Source organism: Pinus tabuliformis, chromosome 1_2 (assembly GCF_031772625.1).
Source record: "Pinus tabuliformis cultivar Carrire ecotype Pingquan chromosome 1_2, CPIR1, whole genome shotgun sequence".
NCBI lineage: Eukaryota > Viridiplantae > Streptophyta > Pinopsida > Pinales > Pinaceae > Pinus > Pinus tabuliformis.
In genome coordinates this window covers 642,207,228-642,232,226 of record NC_142298.1, presented here as the reverse complement: position 1 = coordinate 642,232,226, position 24,999 = coordinate 642,207,228, and the positions used below count along the sequence as shown (strand labels likewise).

Below are 24,999 nucleotides of genomic sequence, written 5' to 3'. Positions count from 1 at the left end.
CAGGTCCGGATGGATTCAATGTAAACTTCTTCAAAGCCTGTTGGGAAACCGTCAAACATGACATCGTCTAGGTTGTGGAAGACTCAAGAAGATCCCAAAAGGTACTGAAGGCTCTGACTGCATCCTTCATAGCTCTTATCCCAAAGGAGGAAAATGCCATGACTCTAGAGGGTTTTCAGCCCATAGCCTTATGTAATGTGGTGTATAAAATTATTTCCAAAGTAATAGCCAATCGATTCAAACCACTTCTACCCTTTCTCATCCCAGAGGAGCAAACAGGCTATGTGGAGGGAAGACAAATCCTCAACAATATCATCCAAGCTCATGAGGTGGTACACTCTCTCAAAAGCAACAAAAAAGCTGGTATGATCATTTAATTGGACCTAGAGAAAGCCTACGACAAATTAAGCTGGTCTTACATAAGAGAAATTCTAAAAGCCTATGGTTTTGACCAGAATTGCATAAGGTGGGTGATGGCATTAGTTACCGCGACCAATTTTTCCATACTACTCAATGGAGCTCCATGTAGGACCTTCACACCCTCCAGAGGACTCAGACAAGGCGATCTGCTCTCACCGTTCCTCTTCGTCCTCATGATGGAAGGGCTAGGTAGAGCTTTCAAAACGGAAAATGCTGAATGACGAATTCCAGGTATCAAACTTACCACGGATGGAGATGCAAACACTCATCAACAATTTGTGGATGATACAATGTTGTAGGGCATACCCACAGTTAGGGAAGCTAGAGCAATCAAAAGCATCTTAAATGATTTTGTTATGGAAACAGGCACAGAGGTAAGCCTCAACAAGTCCAAATATTTTTTCTTTAACACTAATATTACTATTCAGAGAAACATTACCAGAATTCTTGGATTTCAAAGGGAACAACTACCATCCAAATATCTTGGCATTCCTCTTACTGACAAAGCTCTAAGCAAGAAAGTGTGGGAGCCAATACTAAATAAACTTCAGGACAAGGTTAGAAAATGGACATTCAGGTCACTGAATTTGACAGGGCACCTTGTGCTCACACAGGCGGTCTTGCAGGCCATTCCCATTTTCATGTTTTTAACTCTTCCTGCTCCTCAAGGGATTAAGGAACAGATAAGAAAGATACAAAGGGACTTTCTCTGGGGTGGAGGGGAAGAGAAAAAGAAGTGGGCTTTAGTATCCTAGGACAAGCTCTGCAAACCAAGAGCCATGGTGGATTGGGGCTTCATGATCCTGAGACCCTCAACAAAGTTTCGGGAGCCAAGCTTTGGTGGAGATGGATTAATGAACCGAATGCCCCCTAGGCTAAGATGTGGAAAAAAAAGTATGCCAAGTACTAGCAGGAGAAGGATCACGTTAGAATGTCTGGGCAAATCAGGGGCTCCCATATTTGGAACCTTGCCTGGGATAATAAAATTATTGTTCAGCAACATTGTTTTTGGGAAATTTGAGCAGGGGACGTTGCTCGATTTTGGGAGGACAACTGGCAACAAGAACCCAACCTTTATAGGGATGAACTTGCAGCTCTCAAAAGTGACACAAATAGCAAAAATATGGCTTTGGTAAAAGACTTCTGGGACTAAGGAAGGAATAAGGGAAAATGGAGGAAGTGGAAGGATCTAGGGTACAATGATGAAAACCCACTGAAGACCAAGGCAGAAGTTCTCACCCAGGATCTAGATCATAGAAGGATTCTGATATCTTCCTCACCAGATCGATTAATATGGGGAAAGAATACCGAAGCTAACTTTAACCTCAAAGAGGCTAAACAGGAAGTCACAGGATTTAACTTTGTGAATCCTGATCAAGGCTGGAAGAAACTTTGCAAAGTCCACATTGGATGAAAATAAAGTTATTCATCTGGCTAGTGCATCAAAGGAAGATCTTAAGTTGGGAGAATCACCTTAAGAAAGGCTTCATTGGGCCTTCCAAATGTCACCTATGTGGCGCTCATGAGGAGATGATTGAACACCTTCTCAACCTTTTTCCTTTCACTTCAACGGTGTGGGATTGGGTGGCCTACATTTTTAGACAAACTCATAGGGATAGTCTCAGCATATCCAACACTCTGAAGAACTGGAGGAAAAACTTCTCAGGGAATGAGATTGTTAATAAAGCCTGGATTTTGGTTCCAGGCTTTGTCATCCGGAATATTTGGAAGGAGCGCAACAGTTGTATCTTCAAAGAAAAAAACAAGCATGCCCCAACTCATAATTGATCAAATTCTAAGGCAGCTCAAAGACACAATAAGAAGCTTGTTGAGGACCCTTCCTAAAGATCCTGCTCTGCCCCAAGAGGAGAGAATTATACTTCACTTGGGTCTCTAGTCTATCAGTCCTATGGGAATAATAAAGAAAGTAAGCCTAATAAATAAAGGTGTTAACATCTGGAAGCCCCCTCGTTATGGTTTCTTAGAGGTTAATATTGATGGAGCAGCTAAGCACAACCCGGGATTAGCGGGCTTTGGGATGCCATAAGAGATGATCAAGGACAAATACATGAAATCTTCCATGCCCACTTGGGGAAGGCCACTAATAACATGGCTGACCTCGTGGCATAAGAGCAATTCTTCAAAATCCTGGTGGATTCAAGTTCACACAATGTTATAATTGAAGTGGATTTGGAATTAATTATTAGAGCGGCTAAGAAAATTAGCAATGGAGCCTCTCCAGATAAAGTGTCGAAGCACTGGAAGCTTCTGTAGGTTTTTTACCGCATCTACTCTCACCTCCTTAAAACTGTCAGATTTATTCATGTGAAAATGAAAGCTAATATGTTAGCGGATTGTTTGGCAAATGAAGGAGTCACCAATCAGGACAGGGATTCTAGGTATGCTTGGGACTTGTTACCTCTAGGCAAATTATGGGAGGACCATCTCAGTTAGGCAACCCAGGATATGGAACTATGGACTAATAGGATAGATCAAAGGGACTCAGAAGACCAGTGGGTGTATGGAGAACCCCACATGGTCTAACCCGCCTTGGTTCGACTGTTGCCCATAGTCTGGAATTCGGATAGCACCACAGGATGAGGTTTCCATTTTTGTTTTTCTTAGTTGGTGTTTGACTGAGAATTTAGGTGGACGGGATTGGCTCAAGATCTGCTCGCGGGACGGAATTGAAGGACAACACGTGGCAAAAGGAAGTGTTTGGTTTTTCCATGCAACAACCATTCCAAAACCAAAAGTGGTATATCGGGCAGGGTCCGAATGGTTTATGGTATTTTTGAGATTGGATCTGATTCCACGCGTGGCAGGGTGAGGTGAGAGAAAACTGTCCTCATCGGGCAGTTAACTCTCGCGCTTCTCGACCTCCTGATATTCACGAAGACCATTGGATCTTAGTCAGTTAATCAATGGCGGGGATTTGTTTATGCTAGTTGGTCAGACCAGAAAAAATATTAGAGTGGTATGCTTTTAATTTTCGTCGAGTCCATTTGATAGTTTTTAGCTTAGCATGTGGTGAGACCTCTTATGGACCCACGACGAGTCATTTGTGGCCTTTTGTGACCTCCGGTTCGATGGACTGGTTCTCCAAGGATTTCTAGTTTCATTTGTTGCACAGCAGCACTACAAGATGGCCTTGTGCCTTAACTGTCTGGCGGTTCTCCTCGGTTTTCCTGTTTAGGTTTCTCTTGGTTTTGGGTAATTGGTTTGGTTCGGCCTGCCCTACTAACTGTTGAACTCTCACAGAGTGGGTGCGGTTTCTTGCAAATTATGTATTTTAGCTAAGCTTAATAGAAGGTCCTACTCTTACATGATAAAAAAAAACATCCTCTTAATTGAATTGGGAGGGAGCTCAGGAAATTCTATTTATGTAGCATGGAGAATTTCATAAATTCATCGCTTAACTGACTGAGTGGCCAAGAAATATATATTGTCATTACCTAAATTATTGGTAATGATACTTTAACAAGAATAAAACTATTTTGTTTAATTAAAAGAAACGGTTACCAAGAAATAGTTACCCTTTGCCTGGAAAGAAAAATATAGAGAGGGGAAGAGGAGCTACTGACTGTAACTGGATATAATCCAGTGTGAAAGATAGAAAGTGCTCGAGGGAGAGGCTAGATGTGAAGTTTAGACTCGTGGCTGGGATGAGAGACTTTCTGAAATATATTTTCATTGCAGGTTAACAGATAAGTAAGATAGAAAGCTTCTAAAGATTTAATATTGCACTATAGATATTATTATTGGCTTGTAGGTTAAAAAAATAAGTAGGATAGAAGGCTTACTTCTGAACTAATAACCATGGAGCTTACGCTAATGCTTAACTGATAATGGATTAATTGAATGGTTACAACATAATTATTTGTTTTATAGAGTAGAAATAGGAATATGCTAATATAAATTCTAGAAAGTATCATTGCGAATATAACTTATCATTAAAATAAAGGGAATCATAAATATCCTTTCTGGAAAACTTAATATTAACCATAAATATTAGTAGAACAGAAGATTAAAGTTCATCCAAATATTAAACAATTCCCTATTCTGAGTTAAGAAAAACAGCTAACCATAACATGGCAGTGAAACCTTTGGTAGAGCTTATCATCAAAGGTTATACGTAATGAATAAACACTATATAATGAATAGTAGGTAACACTACAAGAATTTTTGGCAATAAACTATCACAACTGATTAAGTACAGTTCACATAACATAAATGTTGCATAACTGTCGCAGGATATCGATCCACAAGGAAATTGAGAACAATGTATTTACTTCATATTAACACAGTAATAAACTGAAAGCGTGTATTCCTAAACTAGGAGCAATCGATGAAGCGGTTGATGCTATCCGAAAATCCAAATATAGGCATTCTTGGCCTCTCCTTCAAATAATTAAGAAATTTATTACAATCCATCCTTCAAATCAAAATGGAAACAATTTCATAGTCCTTCTTAAACAAACTACCAACAATTGCCAAGTATAAATATTCAACTCACATAGCTTTACATTTCAAAAAAAGGAACTATTGACAGTTGGAGCTTTTCATATGACCAGACAAAGCAAAAGAAACTAGTATATATATTAATAACTTAAACCGATTTATAAGGAGAAAACCCTCCAAAGAAACCCTTAAACAATTAAGCCCAGTAACAACAAAAGATTTAGCTCCAACGTGTAAATCAACCAGGACACTGTGAGCTATTAAGGGTTTAATGGCCATGGTCTTGAACTTCAAACCTTCTGAGAATAAGCGTACCTGTAATAGAGGTCGAAAATTAGAAGATACAAATTGAGCTAGAACCTTTCATTCATATACATAAGCATAATGATACTCTAGGAGGGTTCTTACCTGATTTAAGGACATATCATCGGTGAATCGCCTACCTGTAGACCAACGATTGGACTCAGTTTCAAATTAAAAAGCTTAGTGAAAAAAAAAATGGATTAGAAGAAAAACCTTATCTAAATAGAGACTGGAATGAAAACTGTTGCTATGAAATTTCGCTGCGAAAGGGTTACCTTTTTCAAATGGTTCATGGTGCTTTTTGTCTCCCATGACCTCCCGAACCTCTTGGGCCATCTATGTATAATAGTGATGGTCCTTTAGAACAAGTTTGAGGAAGAAACCCCATACAAACGTCAAACCCTCAAAACTGAGCAAACAAAACTCACTGTCTACCAATCTCTATGGCATACCTGCGCCAGTAGGTTCAACTGTCTCTATTGTTTCAAACCACAAATTCAACTGTCTCTATTATTTCAAACCATAGAGAACGCAGCATACTGTTGGTGGCTTTTGACGGACCCGGCCATCGCAGAGCAGCACGAGACACAGGAGCAATCGTAACAATTAAACCTCCAAGGCTTGGGTGCGAAGAGTTGGTTAGAGGACCAAACCCTACCCTTACTTCGTCGTCAGATTGCTAGGGCTCTATGAGACATAAGATCAACCGTAACAATTAAACCTCCAAGGCTTGAGTGCAAAAAATTGGTTAGAGGACCAAACCCTACCCTTACTTTGTTGTCAGATTTCCAGGTTAAGATGAACGGTGGTAGAATGAAATAGATGGCGAGATCGAACACGAGTATTGTCCCAAGGTCCAACTGCTCATTGCATGTTACCACGTACAAGAGCCAATACAACATAATATGCCCTGAATAAATGTGCACAATTAAGGAGGAGGGTCCCCATCTAGATTTCGTCACCTGTTCATTTAGTTTAACATATATTGACATATAAGACTATCCGGATTCCATAAGTAAATTTAAATGATATTTATGTGTATCCATTTGTTACCAGCGGTCATTACATAATGCCTAATAGTTGGATGTTAATGTAACTAATTTTTTTTTATTGATGTATTTTGTAAATCTTTTTTATAAAATTGTCATATAATTGTTACATGTGCTCTACTCAAAGACACGATTTGGTTTGAAGGTGTTGAAACTATGCATGCAAGAAACGTTGTGATGATCATGAAAAGTGCAACAGTAGTAAATATTGTGTTCATCATTTCCATCTTCTATGACTTCAATTTTGATGGAAACAGAAGATGGAAATGATGTTCACATTATTTGCTTTGCATATTATCCCGCGGAAAATTAAAAAAAACTAGTGTTAGGACTCTCAGCTTCAAATATCAAGAATCGCATAGATATCAAGAATGGCATAATTCATCCCAACCGTTGTTGTGCTCTACATTGATATTTAAGTTCAGTGGATTGATTGTATTTGTAAATTACAATACAACTAGATTGATTGTCGCTATGCGTACATATTATTATGTGAGCTTTTATGAAAAAAAAATTATTATGTTGGTTATTTTTGTATTTTTTATTATATTTTTTTTTTTTTTCAATTAAAGTAATTTTGTTTGGAGTCACTCTCAAGTATATATAGTCTTGTTTATAGACCATAAAATTTGTAAAGGCAAAATATCCCCACTTAACTATTACACCACATCTTATTTATTCATGTTATTTACTCGAATAGTCAAATCGTTTACAGCTTAAACAACCTAAGCAACTCCAAGTTTGGTAGGCTAATGGCTCTTTTTCATTAGTAATTTTTAGGGCTCCCTTTCATTAGTTTTTATTTATCTGTAAATCAAGAATTTCTTTTTAATTTCTCAATATATTTATATATATCAAATTTTCTTTTTGATATATGAACATAGTTTATTATAAACATGCTATATATATATATATATAAACACGTTTTCTTTCTTTTCTTTTTATTATATGTCCACAAGTCTGATGGACATGCTGTTACTCGTGGAAATGATTGTCCATGGGAGATTTTCGCATTTGATGGGAATTTTGCCCATCATAGGGCATTTTTTCCGTATTTGACGTTCATAATTTTTTAATGACCGTTTCTCTCGACGTGTTTGTAGTTGTGCAAAACATATTATTGACGATTGATATTTTTATCAAAACGTCATTTATACCCTTTCCCATTAAACTAAGGAAATTTCCAATATATAGTCACAGTCGCAAATGTCAGCGAAGTGTAGCGGGTAGACTTGACCTGTCACAAATTTCGGGAGTTACTTAACTGCATATTCACCCACATAGCCTACATATGAATATCAGATACCTTGTAAATCTGGTTAATCTAGCTTTGCGTGCAAAAAAAAAGGTTAGGACTCAGAACAAGGGACCATGTCTAAACAAGTGAAATAAAATCATTACAGGGGAACGATATGACATTCAATAGGCGCACAAACGCCATAAATACATGATAATGAGAGGTGTGAGGGAGTGGCTCAATTCATTCATTTAACTCTGTTTTCCATGTCAATCCTGATGCAACCTACATGCAATCACAACCAACTAGAATAAGCTTCGAAATTGCTATGTGGCTGCATTCAGAGCAAAATAGGATTATAAGATTTTTTCCACCAAAACAAAATTCCAACAATGTGAAAGGCCCCTGCATATTGCAACCATGCGTCTCCAAGATTTTGTACGTTTTTAAAAGATTTATTGCCATCAGTTGACATGGACGATATGATCATCTCCCGTGAGGATTTTTAATCCATTGGCGAGTTGGTGTTGTGGATACCATATATGAAGATCATGAAGAAACCATTGTATATCAAACTCTTTAGGGGATGCGATTAATAACACAGGCCACAATGGCAAGAATCTTGCTTTCCCCAATGGTGGCGCCTACATTTTACTCAAAAATGACCATTATGACACTTCATATGCAGTTAATCAAGATATTCTACGATGAAGCGTCTAGTCATGGGGTGAAACCACAGGGTTTCCAATAATTGTTATAGTGTACAATAAAGGCCATAGTTTCAAGATTCACAAGTTTATTTTCAGCTGAAAATGGACTGAATTTCAATTTCATTAAGTTGTTCTGAACACTAACTTTTTGTAATGCTGGAAACAAAAGATTTTAACGTCCTTATCTTTTGTTATTGTTTTGAATGGCTAGCTTCCCTTGGTTTCAAGAAGCAATTCCTTGAAGTGGAAAATAATAGAAGGGAATGAGATTTATCTCCCAGAAGCCTTCCCCAGCGAGGCGAAATTTTTTGAAACGATAGAAGCTTACTGTTATGGTTCCTCGATCCTCATGAATCCTTTCAGCATTGCTACTCTAAGATGCACATCTGAGTTTTTGGATATGACAAAAGAGTATTGCAGAGGTTATCTTTGCAAACAAAGTGAGTTTTATTTCAATCAGGTAATACTAAAAAAAACCAGGAAGACGAGCTTGAAGTTCTCTGAAACTATAAAAAATTTCATCCCTTGTCTAAAGAAGTGCATATTGTAAACAACTGCATTGAGGCTATTTCTATGAGGATACTAATGGGTCTTTTTGAAACAAGATATCAGCTAAACGAAGGCATTTCTGTGGAACGCTGTGAGGCCTCGTGGATAAATGATCTGTGGACACTGCTGTTTGATTATTTTGGACAGATAATCGCCTTTATTCGAAGGTTGCGAATGAAGAGAAATTCATTGGTCGAGCGCTATTGTTTTACGTAGAGATAAAAATCAGACTTGAATTGAAAAAGAAGGAGTTGCACCTCACATGTGAGTATTGCACCTAGAGACTGCACTCAAACAAAGAGAACTCTCTCTGTACACTATACATCCATCAAATGAGAAATTACATCATTAAGTACATTACTAGAGATCAGGAAGTTGCAACCAAACTCCTAAACTCTAGGAACAAATCCTAAATTAAGGAGATACGTTACAATTGGTGTAACCATTTCTCCATTAATACAAAATAATATTAATTATTTTCAACGCCCCCCCTTAATGGAGAAAGGATTATCCTGAACTCCTAACATCCCTCTAAACAATTCAAAGTTTACACGCCCAAGAGGCTTAGTAAAAATATCAGCCACGTTATCACAAGTTTTACAATATTCAACACATATCTCTTTTGACAGTAGTTTCTCTCAATGAAGCAGAGCTACAGTGCACTGCTTTTTGCTGCTCCATGCTATGACCCTAGATCCAATGCTGAATGCATAACCTGTGATAGATCTTTGATCATCCAAGTTACCTACCTAATCAGAATCTGAAAAACCTGCTAGAATAGCATCAGAAGTGTCAGTGTACAAAATGCCATAATTACTAGTACCACTAAGATACCTCAACACAATTTTTGCTGCGACCTAGTGACTTTCGAGTGGTTTTGACATGAACTAGCTCAACACATTAACAGAATATGCCAAATATGGTCTAGTTGTAGTCAGATATATCAAACTGCCAACTGGTTGTCTGTACATGGTTGCATCGACCACTTTAGTACCGTCGTCACTACTCAACTTTAAGTTCTGTTGTAATGGTGTTGTTGTTGATCTGCATTTCTCCATTCCGAACCTTTCCAGCAAGCTTCTGGCATACTTCCCTTGAGTAAGAAAAGTTTGTCCAGAGTCTTTCCATACCTCCAATCCCAAGCAATAATGAAGGTTTCCGAGGTCTTTCCATCTCATACACTTGTGACATCTGATTTCTTTGATCAGATTGTTAGCATTACCTGTTATGATCATATCATCTACATACAAAGAAATAAAAATAATTTTCCTCTGTTTATTAAACTTGGTATACAGATTTGGATCATTCAAGCTCCTATGAAAGCCATGCTGTACAAAAAATGAGTCAATTTTCTCATAGCACAACCTGGGTGCCTGTTTTAAACCATAAAGTACCTTTTTCAATTTACACACAAGATGTTCCTTCTCCTTTTTCACAAAACCTTCAGGCTATACTAAATAAATTTCTTCCTTCAAGTCACCATTCAGAAATGCAGACTTAACGTCTAGCTGGTGTAGATGCCATTTGTGTTTTGTTGCTAAGGAAATTAGCATTCTAATGGTTTTTAATTTGGCTACAGGAGCAAAGGTGTCATCGAAATCTATTCCCTCTTGCTGTGAGTAACCCTTTGCTACCAGTCTAGCTTTAAGTTTTTCTATACCCCCATCTGCATTGATTCTATTTCCTCATACATTGCAGCCCTCCATGCATCAGATTTACTTGCTTCCTCATAATTTGCAGGTTTTACAATGTTTAAAAACTTTGACATTAATGCATAGTCTTTCAATTTAGAAGGTAATCGAGTATTCCTACTTGATCTCCTTCGTAGGGGACTTACCTCAAATCTGTCTATTTCAGCCTTTCCTGGGCTTGCATTATTGATTACATTTCCTGTTACTTCTTCTTCTTGTTTCTGCTCTTGCTCTTCATCTTCCTTACTGTTTTCTTCCATTAGCAATGGAATGTCCCAACCACTGTTAGAGTCATCCTTTCCTTCTTCAACTTGTTCTAGTTCTAACATTGTAAATTCCCCAGGATTCCCAAGATTGAAAGGACCAACATGTTCGCCCTCCATAAGTCGCATAAGGCCTTCAACCAGATCAGAAACGAACTGGAAGCTTCGTGTTTGTTCCCCATTTCCATAGACTGTCAAAGGCTCATTGTGCCAAGCATGAGAAACAAAATTACTTGCAACCCGACCATCATCACGGCACATTCGCGGACCATATGTATTGAAAATTTGAGCAATCCGAACCTCAACATTTGCCCCAACACGCTTGGCACATCTGGATATGTTCAAGATTCCCACATCATTAGTTTTGACATTCTTCACGGGATTGTGTTTGTAATGCACAGGGGAAGTGGGGCAAGCCTCCAACAATAAGGGTTCCACAAAATCATGCCTTATCCGTTCAAACCTCGGATTGCCAAAATGATGCAAAACATTCTCCTTCCTTCCTGTGAAGAAATTGTCGACAACAATAACACTGTCGCCCCTTGCCATGAGCCTGTCATGTAGATGACTGCCAACAAAGCCAGCTCCACGCGTCACGACAACTCGCAGGGACTTTCTCTTCAAACCTAGGGGCACTTTAGCCCCCGAATTCACCATCGAACCTGAATGATACTGCGCAAACCGAGAAACAGGCATCTCATAAACAACCTGATGAGGTTTTTCGGGAACAAACCTTCCATTTTCATTAACATTAGAAGCCAAAAAACCAGGCTGAAGGATAAAGAAAGTTGATGCGATGGCGATTCCTATCAAAATAAACAGTAGCCGCTGCTCCCTGAGCAAATAATCTACTAGCCTGATAATAGACCACGTCTTTTCTGGCTTAAGAGAGTACTCATCACTGTTATTCATATTGGACTGATAAAATTTCTGATCCTCTAATGAATAAGTCTGCAATGAGCCACCACTGGGAAAGTCCGATCTGCTGCCACCAAACAGATCAGGAACTCCAATGCGCCACCACCGGGCAAATCCGATCTGCTACCACCGAACAGATTAGGAACTCCAATGCGCGGCTACCGTGCAAATCCGATCTGCTACCACCAAACAGATCAGGAACTCCAATGCGCCACCACCAGGCAAATCTGATCTATTGCCACCGAACAGATCAGGAACTCCAATGCGCCACCACCAGGCAAATCTGATCTGCTACCACCGAGTAGATCAGGAACTCCAATGCACCACCACTGGGCAAATCCGATCTGCTGCCACCGAGTAGATCAGGAACTCCAATGCACTACCACTGGGCAACTCCGATCTGCTACCACCGAACAGATCATGAACTCCAATGTGCCACCACCGGGCAAATCCGATCTGCTGCCACTGAACAGATCAGGAACTCCAACGCGCCACCACCGAGCAAAATTGATCTGCAAAAAAATTACAGATTTTCCAAAGAGAAAGAGGCTGGCGCTTCTCGATGGCGAAATACTCGCTCCAAAAAAAAAACGATGCATCTTACGAAATTGGCGCGATTAAGACTTGACTTTCTGCGCCAATAGCACTTTCTAGCGCACTGGCACGATTATATCTCTCAAAATCGCGCCAAATGGCACTACTGTTTCTTAATAAATCATGCCAACCCTTCGTTCCGCTCAAAAATGGCGCGACTGTTCGCGACGAAACCGCGCCAACCCTATTTTCCACTCAGAGATGATCAGTCATCTGAGACCTGTCTTCAGGTGTTACTGCAGTCCACCTAATTCTATGAATGCTTCTATACACTGCACTGATGAGCCCCAAATTTGGTAACATTTTGGGCTCATTTGGCCTAACTACCCTTGTTCAATCCTTCATTTTTCATAACTTATGCATTGTTTTCTAGTATGTTTATGTCATTTGTACAAATAAGGGTAGTCACTATTCCTAGGTGGCTAACACGTGCTCATTGTAGGATTTTTTGACACATGTTGAAGCAAAACCGAGCAGACATGGGCTAGGAGACAGCCAAGCTTGGGTTGAGGATTCGTAGGGGGTTTGTCTATGGCATTAAATAACCTCCCTCGGGATCTTCACCCCCAACTCCGAGCTCCAAAGGTCACCAAAACCGAATCTAGAAGGCAGCCAAGCAGATTTCTTGGAAGGAGCTGTTCACTCACAGTTTGGGCAGCCAAGTCCCATAAACTTAGGACGCCAACCAGGGCCTCGTAGTGTATAAATGATAAGGCTCCAGCCTTCAAAAAGGACTTTTGAAAAATTCTTGCACATTCTGCACTATGTGCTGCTAGCTCTGTTTTGTTCTTTTGTAGCCATTATTGGCATAACTCTTAACTTATGATTATTTTTTGATAATGGGAAGCAGTCAGATTTGATATCAGCTCTGAGGTTTTTATAGGAGCCATAGCTCTCAGGGTTGGGCCCAACCTAAGAGCCTAGGGCCTCCTTATTTGTATTGTTATCTTTCCTTTCCGCACTATGATTTTCCTTTTATTCATCTGAACGAAGTTTGTTGAGCTAAGATTTAGTTGTGTTGGTTAAGTAGGATACTGTTGATGAATAGAATTACTTCGGACGTATAGAATAGATTGATAAGACAAACAAGTCGTGCAATTCCACGATTCCTCTAGCCCAGAAACTTATTGAGGGTAACCCCATCACTCCTAGGATTTATGGTCTTCCTAAAATCCATAAGGATGGGGTCCCCCTGAGACCCATTGTCAATACCATTGGTGGTCCGACTTACCTCCTGGCCAAGTTCCTCGCTGCTAAGTTGAGACCCTTGGTTGGGCAGACTGAGTCCTTTGTCAAAGACTCAGCTTCTTTTATTGAGGATCTTAAGAGGATTAAACTTGAGCCCGAGGACATTCTGGTAAGTTTCGACGTAGTCTCTCTTTATACTTGTATTCCTATCAATGAGGCTATGGTGGTAATTAATAAGCTGACCGACCCTGATACGGCTAAGTTGGTTGAGCTTTGCCTTACCTCTACCTTTTTCAGCTTCGAAGGAGAATTCTATGAGCAGACTTGTGGAGTTGCCATGGGCTCCCCCTTGTCCCCGGTGGTCGCTAATCTCTTCATGGAGGATTTTGAGTCTAAGGCTTTGGCCTCCTCTCGTCTCTTACCAAAGCTGTGGAAAAGATTTGTCGATGATACTGGTGTTGTCTGGTCTCATGGTCTGGACGAGCTGGATCGTTTCTTTTGTCACCTCAATAACCAATCCGCCGCCATTAAATTCACGATGGAAAAAGAAGAGAATGGTTGTCTTCCGTTCTTGGATGTTCTCATCTCGAAGAAGGTGGATGGTTCCTTTTCTCATCAGGTGTTTAGAAAGAAGACGCATACTGAGCAATACTTGCATGCTTCGTCGCATCATTTCCCCGCTCAGAAGTTAGGGGTTCTGAGCACTCTTGCCACCCGTGCTGTGAGAATTTCGGATAAGGAGAGCCTGGAAACGGAGAAGGCTCACCTCCTAGAAGTTTTTGAGAAGAATGGTTACAATAGACACCTCGGTCAAAAAGCCTTCCTCAAGGCCAAGAAGGAGCCTTCAACCCGAAGGGTTCCTAAAGATCATGTCCTGGGTGTGAACCTTCCTTACATCCAAGGGACCACGGACAGGATTGCGAGGATTCTAAGGAAGTATGATGTATCCACAACTTTCAGACCTTTCAATACTATCCGTGGCTCCCTCAGGTCTGTAAAAGACCCGGTTGACCCTAAGAGCATGAAGGGTGTCTATGTCATTCCCTGTTCCTGTGGGACCCCTTATATTGGTGAAACTGGTCGGTCTATCAATCAGCGGATCAGCGAGCATTCGGCTGACTTAAGACATGGTAGGACCAAGTCCTCAGCCCTGGCTGAGCATGCGGGGAAGACTATGCATCATATATGCATAGAGGATGCTCAAGTCATTGCCAAAATTCCGCAGTTTCACCATCGCAAATTTAGAGAGGCCCTGGAGATTGAGAAAAGGCCGAACAATCTTAATAGGGATGATGGTTGGAAGATTAGCCGTTGCTGGGTCCCAGCCCTGTCTTCCTAGCCTCCTCATTCCTCTTTGGGTTAGGTCTTAGTTGTTTCTGTCTTCCTCCTCCTTTAATTTCTCTTTTGGCAGGTTTGTCCTTTGAATGTAGAGTGAATATAAATCATTAAGTTGAATTTAAATTTATTTGTTATATATAAGTTTATTATATTTTATATAAAGTTAATATATTGTTAAATTATAATAATATAAATTTATTTTATATTAATTTAATATAATTTTGTTATATAGAATATAAATTCAATATTAATTTATTTGGTATATATAATATAAATTTATTTGTATATTAATCTATTTAATATAGATTAAAATTTATTTGTTATATATAATATAAGTTTAATATATTTTATATAAAGTTAATATATTTGTTAAATTATAATAATATAAATTTATTTTATATTAATTTAATATATTTTTGTTACATAGAATATAAATTCAATATTAATTTATTTGTATATTAATCTGTTTAATATATATTAAATATAAATATATGGCAGATTTAATATATTTGTTATATTATAATAATATAATTAATTTATATAAAATTAATTAATTTATTTGTTTTATATAATATAAATTCAATATAGTTTTTGTGTATATTATTTAATATGTATTAAATTGAAATATATAACTAATTTTTATAATTAATAATGTTCATATATATTAGTCTAAGAATGGTAATAGGGATTTTATTTGTTTGTTTTTTAATATTGAATTAAGAATTTTAGTAAATATAGATTTATTAATAAACTTATTTTATTAGATTGGACCATTATATAATGTAGAATAGTATATCTTAAAGAATAAATTACCTAATATAACTAAATTTAAGAATGACATAATATTTAAATAATAATAATTATAGACATATGACCATTATAGTTAATATGATATTATATTATATACTAAAAATATCAAATCGATTCTAATTTTAGATATAAATTAACAAGTTTACCTGTTGTAGCTATTTATAGTATTGTTAGGGGTTTGACTAGGATCCTTAGGTCAAATTTAGCAGTTGGCAATATAGCCGTTGGAGTCTCTGCACTCTCTATTTATTCAGCTTAGCCGGATTGGTTCTTCAACTTGTCATGACGATGAACCACACTGGTTGGTTCGAAAAGCGTCGACAAAAGATTGATTATGTGATTTTGCTGAAGATTATCTAAACAATGTTATGGATCACAGAAGTCTAAATTCCTTAAGACAAACATTAATAAAAGCTCTATAAAAGGGTTGCCTGCACTCTCAGTTTCACCTCTCCCTTATTGGATCAGGGGCTGGAATTGTGGAGCCAGTGCTGCTCAACAAAAACACTAGTTTGCTTGGCCATGCAATCATTGGTGTAATGTTTTTCATTTGTAGAAATTAGTCATGCGTTTAGACCTTTTTAGATGTTCCTTTGATTAAGTGTTGTACATGGTTTTCTTTGGGAATAAAGCTGTTGTTCATTCGTTTCATTGATAGTTCGAATAGATTAGCTAAGATTTCGGTTGTATACAGGATTTGGTTGATTCAGTTAAGTGCTCACCGTGCAGGGCTTATCCATCTTTCTCTCATCCACCTAAGCTTCGTCCAGGCCAGCTGCTCCATCTCCTAGTCAGCTTCCTCGTCTCACAACTCCTCTTCTGTCCATGTAACCCTACCTTCTTGCTCTTCCATTGCCTTAGTCTTCCTTAAGACAAGTTAGCTCTCCACACCCTCTCATCACTTCATCCATCAGTTTCTGGGTCATCTCAGACCCCTACCCTACCTCCCTATCCATTCATGCACCTTACCTCACTCACCCATCCTCCAAAATCCAATTTTAAAATATCCTGTAGAAATTTCTGAACATCCTGTAGAAACTCCTGAAACATCCTGTAGAACCCCTGCAGACTTCCTGTAGAAGCTCACAAACAAGGTTTTTTGGCAACCAAACTTTGTGAAACTCTCTGGAAGAGTGTTAGGGGCTCCTTATACCCTCTCTGTACCATCCCAACCTTTTCCAAGCATTTCTCCTCCTTGATCCACCCCTGCACAGTGAAAAGCTAGTTAAAAGCACAAGCATGATAATTCTAATAACTTAGTCAAAAATACAAAAAGATGTTTTCTTCAATCAGAGGTAGTCTAGACACATGTATTTTACCTTCATAGAAGTAATGGCATCTCTTTCAGTAGTTTGCATGCTCTCCTTTGCGTCAGTAGGCCTAGCTGGTAGAATTAGGGTTTGCTAGGGTTTGCATCTCTTTTTTGGCTTTCAGTTCTTTCCACAAGTAGATTAGCTTCCTTTGAGTTAGCTTCCATCCATCAGTTAAAAAGATTCTTCTAAGAGCTCATAGAAGTTGGCTTGAGCCCCTAGCAGACTTGTGTCAGTTGACCAAGTGACAGCTGTGGCAAGAGCTAGTACTTGTGCATACAGCACCGTCGCTTCCAAGTTTGTTACGAACTACCGGGTTGATAAAATTAAAGAAGGGAGTTCCAGGAGTTGTAGCATTATTGCTACAATACTGGGGCCCACCATATTTTTGGCGTCGTTGCCGGGGAAGCGTCAGAGTATTGGTGATTGTTTCTTTTCTTCTATTTTTCCACACTCGCCTTCTGCCAAATAGTTCATTTCATTTCCATTCTGTAATTTCATTTCTACAAAAGTAAAATAGATATTTCCTGCTTTCATAGATTAGCAATTTCAATTCTGCAAGCATATATTAGCAATTTCAATTCTACAAGCGTAGACTAGCAATTTCAATTCTGCAAGCATAGATCAGCATTTCAATTCTGCAAGTGTAGATTAGCATTTCATTCCTGCAATTTCATTTGAGAAAAATAGATTAGTCCTTTCCTACTTTAATTTCAATTCCGCATTTTCATTTTAGCAAGATAGTTAGTTGCAATTCAATCTATTTCAGTTTTGCAGGTACAAGCAGAAAAAGAAAAAAGCAATCAAAAGCCTTTCCATTTCATGCCTCGTAGGAACAGAGATAAAATTGGCAAATTCCTACCCAACACCCCCACCACTTCACTGAGTCACCCTTCTCTCTTCTTTGGTGACAGTGATCCAGAAGAACTTATAGGCGAGCCTCCTGAGACATACGAAGATCCTATACCAGAAGAAGAGTTAGAAACCATCCCACCTGAAGCCATGGCTGAAGATGGAAGAGAAGATGAGAGAATAGAAGGTGCCTTTCCCATCTGAGAGACCAATGGAGACATGAAAATGAAAAACATAAGCCCCTCCGCTTTACCTCACTTCCATGGATTGACTACTGAAGACCCTGATACCTTCCTGTTTGAGTTTGTTGTCCTTTGTCGAACCTATGACTATACAGAAGATGAGCAAAAACTGAAACTCTTTCCCTCTACTCTCAAGGATGCAGCATTACGCTGGTTCATGGGATTACCTGGAAACAGTATCACCACTTGGGCTCAGATGCAGCAAGCTTTCAATACCAAATACTGGGATTACTGTAGGTCCAAGGAAGCCAAGGGAGAGATCTTTTGGATGACCATGGGAAATGAGGAGTCTTTAGAAGATTATGAGGAAAGATTCCAACTTAGCTATAAAAGGGCCATGTGCACACTTGACCCTGAATCTCTCAAGTTGGTCCTGCTCCGAGGAGTCCCTGAAGACCTCCTAGATACCCTTCACATGCTAGCTGGAGGAGACATCTACCAACTACCTTACGAGGATATAAAGATTGTGTTTAGAAATCACTCTAGGGCAGCCCGGAAAAGAGGTAGGGGAAACCCCCTTTCAGCTAGTACTACTTTCTCCAAGCATGAGTTTGTTAATCAGCTAGAGGACCTCAAAAGTGAGGTGAGACAGACCATTGCCATGCAACTTGATACATTCCAGATCCAGCAAAAGAAAGAGGAAGCTGAGAGGGCTTTGGCCATCTTCTGTCCTAGGTGTACAAGGAAGCACCGTAAGAACGAGTGTCCCTTACACTCGGTAGAGGTATGCTTCGTTTGTGAGGAGAACCACCCCACAAACCAATGCCCAACCTTACCTGGGTTTAAGGCCGTGTACCAAGGAACTGAGGTACCCACTGAACCTCTCTACCTCCTCAATCAAAGAAGGCCGCATGGACCTAGACCCTACCAGCAGGATATGCAAGGGACATCCCAAGCTTATTATAACCCCAACCAATCTGCTCCTATGCCCTCTTGGGGGCCCCCTGCTCATCCTCCCTGGTTTGTGTCTCCTCCATGGTATTACCCACCTCAATACCATACTCAGCCCACTACTCATTCGTTTCACTCACATGTCCAGCCACAGCCTCATTAGAATGCACCTCAACTGGGGTGGAGGCCCCAGTACAACACTCCTCCCGCCATTTTGCCTCTACCACCAGCTCAACCACAACCATTACCTCCTGCTCCTCTGAGACAACCCCAAATGCCTGCTCAACTGAACCTGAACCCCAACAACCGACAGGCCCAGCATGTATATACCGGGGAAACAACCTGCCCTACCTATGTTGTGGAGATCTAGGAGATCGGGTGACGTGCTCAGCTGGGAGAAAGAATAGTTACACAATTGGAACAAGCTACAATCAAAAGAATAGTTACACAATTGGAACAAGCTACAATCACTTATTTCCTGCTTCCATTAAAAACATACTAAGAATAAATTTTTTCTTCCAGGTCCGAAATTAACAGTATGCAACATACTGTTTCTCACTATACAACTAGTTCACAGCAATCAAATATCAAAACATGCAGCACAAATTCCTACGTTTAATAGAGAAACAATTTAGAAGATTCTTTCTTCAAAGAAGGGATCAAAGGCAGCCTCTGCAGTACGAATCCCTACGTTTCTGTCATCGCAAATATCTCGGATGAATACCTCGCCGAAATCACCTTTGATCCTATGCTTTATCCATTTATATTTTTGAACCTTATTCAGACTGTACCATCATCAGCTCGCCTTTCGCATGATCGATCTCCATTTAAAAAAATTAAAAATTTCACCTCCATTTAAAAAAAAATCAAATTTCTTTTCACTTTACTTTCTTTATTTTGTTTTCGTGGTTATATCTTTCAGTGTCAAGATTCTTTTACTTGAAGATTTTAGAACAAGATGTTTTGTTTTTTTTTTCTTTAGCGTTTTCTTGTCTTAGTGGAAGCTCCAATATTTGAAGTTCAAAATCTTAAAATCTATATTAAAGCTAATGCCATTGACAGATAGTTTTATAATTTCTGCAATGCTCAAAAATGTCTTTTTGCATGGGTTTATCAAATTCACAGAAAGTGAGATTCCCTGGAAGAGTTGTGTAAGATTCTATAATATTCCTCAACTGCGCAATTTTCTGTGGGTAATAAATATCAATTCCGGTCTGTCTTCTCTGATCGAGCTTCATAATGGAGGTGTGAAGCTCTAACTATTTCTGGCAATTAGCACAAACAAAGAATAAAGTATATATAGATTTTCCTTTTGCAGCGCTTGTCATCCACAATCGTACCACACGCTTTATTTTTCTATTTCAACGTATATCTCAAAGTTCCTTTTATGGACTTGGCTACGAAAGCATCCGACTCGTCATATATATATATATATATATATATATATATATATATATATATATATATATATATATATATATATATATATATATATATATATATATATATATATATATATATATATATATATATATATATATATATATATATATATATATATACACATGAATTTGTATACTTATTTTGTTTCTCTACTTTTGACATACATCTCAATGTTATTTTTATCCACAATAGTCCATTCAAACCAATCGCTTCTATTTCCTTTATATACAGAGTTATACGGGGAAATTATATATATATATATATATATATATATATATATATATATATATATATTTGTGAATATTTTAACACAATTGGCATTGTAGAGTTTCCATTAATGTTAATAAATGTATGAGTTTTATGCTTTGTATGATGTTTACAATTTTATGGTTATGAAGCTGAGCTACAAATGGAGTTAAAGAAACACTTACATGTGGTGACTCTCATGATTGGTTGAGGAAGGTTTACAGAGAATAGGGAGGTGTTATTGAGACTTTTCAAGGATTGGATAAGTTTGGTAGGATTGGATAAGTTCGGTAGGTGTTGGAGAAGGTGTGTTAGATGTTTGGAGAAGATTCACTAGGTTTTGATTAAGTTTTGGGCTGAAAAATAGGGTAACTCACAATAGAGAAACCGTTGTTATAACTCACTTTGCCAATGGACAACTTGTGTTACTCCTAGATTGAATTTCCTCGATTCTATGCACACTCTAGTGAATTCCAAGGGCATTTACTATTGTTTTTGCCCATGTCATTTGGTAGATAAATTCGACTTGAGTTAATCTTCATTCTTGAAGGTGATCAAGTCAAATATGATGAGGAGTATTATTGAGTATTGATTTCATCTTCCATTACTGATAGAGAGTGTGCAATACAGGGGTTGGATTGAGAGAGAATGTTAGCTATAGTATTACAGAGATAATGCGCATATCAGAGCTCAAATTTGAAGCATATTTTAGAGGATGATGGAGTTATTGTATTTCTATGTGCTTAACATGTTTGTGATGTAGACTATATTGCTCCGAATATTATGTTGTTGATATGGATAGGAGGATATTGTTGTAGTTGCTTTAGTAGAGACTTTGGATCAGAGTTCAGATTACTAATATGTTTGTGTTGCACTGGTTCCATTGGAGATTTTATTATTGTAGTGTCTTTGGATATGTATTATTTGTCTGCTAGAGTATGGCAGTGATGGTTGAGTGTGAAGTTTAGATTATTATTGTATGTTTCTATGGTGTTTGATTTCCATAGGAGATTGACTGTGTTGAGGTGATGTATTGATTGTGGCTGAGATTGTGTTCCATAGTTTTATATGCAGATTGGTTGTTGTATTATAGCTTTCATTCGATTGTATGAGCATAGTGGTTAATGTGAGTCTAGTATGAAAATTTATGAAATGAGCCTCATAAGTGTTTGAATGAAGAAATTGTGGATCGAGTATGAAATGTTGTGAAACATGGTCAATGAAAGAGCTTGAAGGTTAGGGTCTTGAGTGAACAAGTGGTGGCTTGCATATTAAGGGTGTAGCAACATCCTTCACATAGTATCCTAAGAACTTGGGAGTGGTGGCTTCCATTCAGTGGTGGTTGGGTAACACTTATTGGGAGTGGTGGGTTCCGATAAGTGGTTTCTTGCAAAGTTGAGGGAGTCATGGCTTACTGCTGGTGGTGGCCTGCAAAGTCCATACAGGTTGTTTCCTAGAGTGAGTAACATCTCACATGTTTGACAAGTTCTAGCTTGCGCACTAGTGGTTCCCGATGACTATGTAAAAGAAGAATTTTATAATAATAGAAGAGCAAAGGAAAACATTGGATGATGGTTTTCTCCCTTTGGGTTTCCACCTTACATCTGGTGCCCCTTATGTGTGATATTTTTTATGGTTGTTATTATGGTTACTTGCTTTGATGTTCTCATGGTTATGTGCTTAGATCTTTTGTTTATGGTTCATACTTATGCATAGATCTTGTTATTTGTTATGCTGCTAATGAATGCATGAATCAAGGTTTCTGATAAAAAATACAAAAAAATGGTAAAATAGGTCATAAGTCACAATAATGATTCATGACCTTCCCCGCCACACTTTGCCCCCTCCCTCTCTCAATATTGTTCAAGGTTTCCAACAATACTTAGGTATGGTTTTCAAGAATTTTTATTTGATATATATATGAATGGTTTGGACTTAATAGTTTGTGAATATTTCTATTAGTATACACATTCAAACTTATGAAATTAAAAGTTTCCAAACACTTTTTCTATTCCAAAACTTATGTGGTGTTTGAGATCTCCACTCTCAACATTACATAAATTAAACTGTTATTGATAAATTAAATAGCACATAACCATTTTTAATGACTATTAATATTTATTAATGAATTAATTTATATAACTATACTAGTTTGAAATATTTAAAACTATATTTAAAATTAATTATTAAATAATTTTTATATGTATTACTAAGTTACAAAATTTCTTCGCACTAATAATGAAAAGTTACCAACAATGATAATCATAATGAATACACATATATCATTTTAACTAATCCTATTTTAAAATGTAAAAAGCATTTTCAATCCTAAATAATAAATTTTACAAAAATTACAACATATCCCTTTATAATAGCTTTATTATTTACCGCCTTTAATGAGGAATGAATGCTTAATTTTCCAGATTATTCTAAAAATGAATAATCCCTAACCAATACAAGTGAAATTCATTATTATGATTATCAAGCAATATTTTTCTATGAGATCACATTAACAAATTTAACGATTAACAATTAACAAATTTTTCATTCTTGTGTAATATTTTATGTAATCGCGCACATTTTTCATTTTTCTGTAATATTTTATGTAGTTTTACCATAACAACACATCTGCAACAATGTACAGAGGACAAAATGTTCAAACATTTAACCGGAAACATTATTTTTAGCATATTTTGGTCTATAAGTATATACATTTGTCCAGCTGGAAACATTATTTTTAACTTATTCTAGTCTATACATATATTATATATGAAATTTTTCAATCTCCCCTCACTAAAATACTCGAATTATATTTTTATTACAATTTCTAGATCCAAAAAAATAGAATGAGTTTGATTAAAATTAAAAAGAAATATTTGTTTTCCATTTTTTTAACTTAAGTAAATAAAAATAAAAATACAACTGACATTAGTTAGTTTTCAAACTATTTTTATTATAATTTCCAGATCCAAAAAAATAAGATGCCTCACTAAAAATAGAAAACAAATATTTGGTTTTCATTTTTTTAAATTAATTAAATAAAAATAAAAATACAACACAACAATTAGTTTTTAATCAATCATGAGGATTTTAGGAGAAGTCATTTATTGTTGTGCACCTCACTACTATACTCAAACAAATCTAGCATTATAGAGATCAACAAACAAAATAAATAGATTTAACATACCATGAATTTGGATATATTACTAAGTCTTGGGCAGGCTCCTTAGTTATGAAGTTCCTTATTTAACAAGGTTGTAAACCTAAAAATCTTCTTAAAACAATTGGGAGAACATCATGCAAAAAATTTGAGAGAAATCAAAGAAAATGTTTTTAAAATTTTGGTTCATAAATAAATCTAATATCTTAGAAACCTTTTATCTATTCTAATTTTGAAAATTCAAAATCTTCAACTTCCCATTCTAGAAAACTACCAAATAACATTAAACCTATTTTGATCTATCCACTGCAATTTTGAAAATTCAAAATCCTCAACTTCCGAAAATTACCAAATAACATAAAACTACAAAACACATAATAGATTAGCTGCTCGCCAACCTGGTTGGAAGAAATCACGTCTTAATTTACCTCAAAATTTCCTTGGGGGCTCCCTAAGCTGGTTGGAAAAAATCACGCCTTAATTTACTTCAAAATTTCGTGAAGGGTTGTATACCATATCAAAATTTACGTATAACTTGTAAGTATTTTTCAAGTTTTACAATAACTAACTACATAAGTAAATAAAGCAACCACGCTTTAACTTACTTCAAAATTTCCTGAGGGACTGTATACCATATCAAATTTGACATAACTTGTATGTATTTTTTAGGTTTTACAATAAATAAAGAGTACATACCTCATAGGTTGATACCACTAGTATCACCAATTTAGTAGTTTTGAACGAGAAATCATGTCATATTCAGAGGCTAACAAATTCAACACTGCAGTAGAGTAAAAATAAATTCAAAAGAAACCACGCCTTAATTTACTTGGGGTAAAAGCTAATTCAAAAGCAACCACACCTTAATTTACTTCAAAATTTCCTAAGGGGTTGTATACCATATCAAATTTTACATAAATTGTAAGTATTTTTCAGGTTTTACAATAAACTAATGACATCAATAAATAAAGAGTACATACCACGAGTCTAGCAATAAATAAAGAGTACATACCACGAGTCTAGCAGTTTTGAACGAGAAAGCATGCCATATTCAAAGGCTCACAAATTCAACGCTCCAGGATAAAAACAAAATCAAAACAACCACACCATAATTTACTTCAAAATTTCCCCAGGGCTGTATACCATATCAAATTTTACATAACTTGTAAGCATTTTTCAGGTTTTACAATAAACTAACGATAATTTACTTCAAAATTTCCCAGGGCTGTATACCATATCAAATTTTACATAACTTGTAAGCATTTTTGAGGTTTCAACACACACTGCAATAGTGTAAAAACAAATTCAACAGTGCAGTAGTGTA

At 37.2% G+C, this 24,999-nt stretch overlaps 1 pseudogene; it reads right to left on the bottom strand.

Moving 5' to 3' along the window:
- Positions 1 to 7,713: 7,713 nt before the first annotated feature.
- Positions 7,714 to 24,999, bottom strand: part of LOC149207295 (UDP-glucuronic acid decarboxylase 2 pseudogene) — a 56,243-nt pseudogene continuing 38,957 nt past the window's right edge.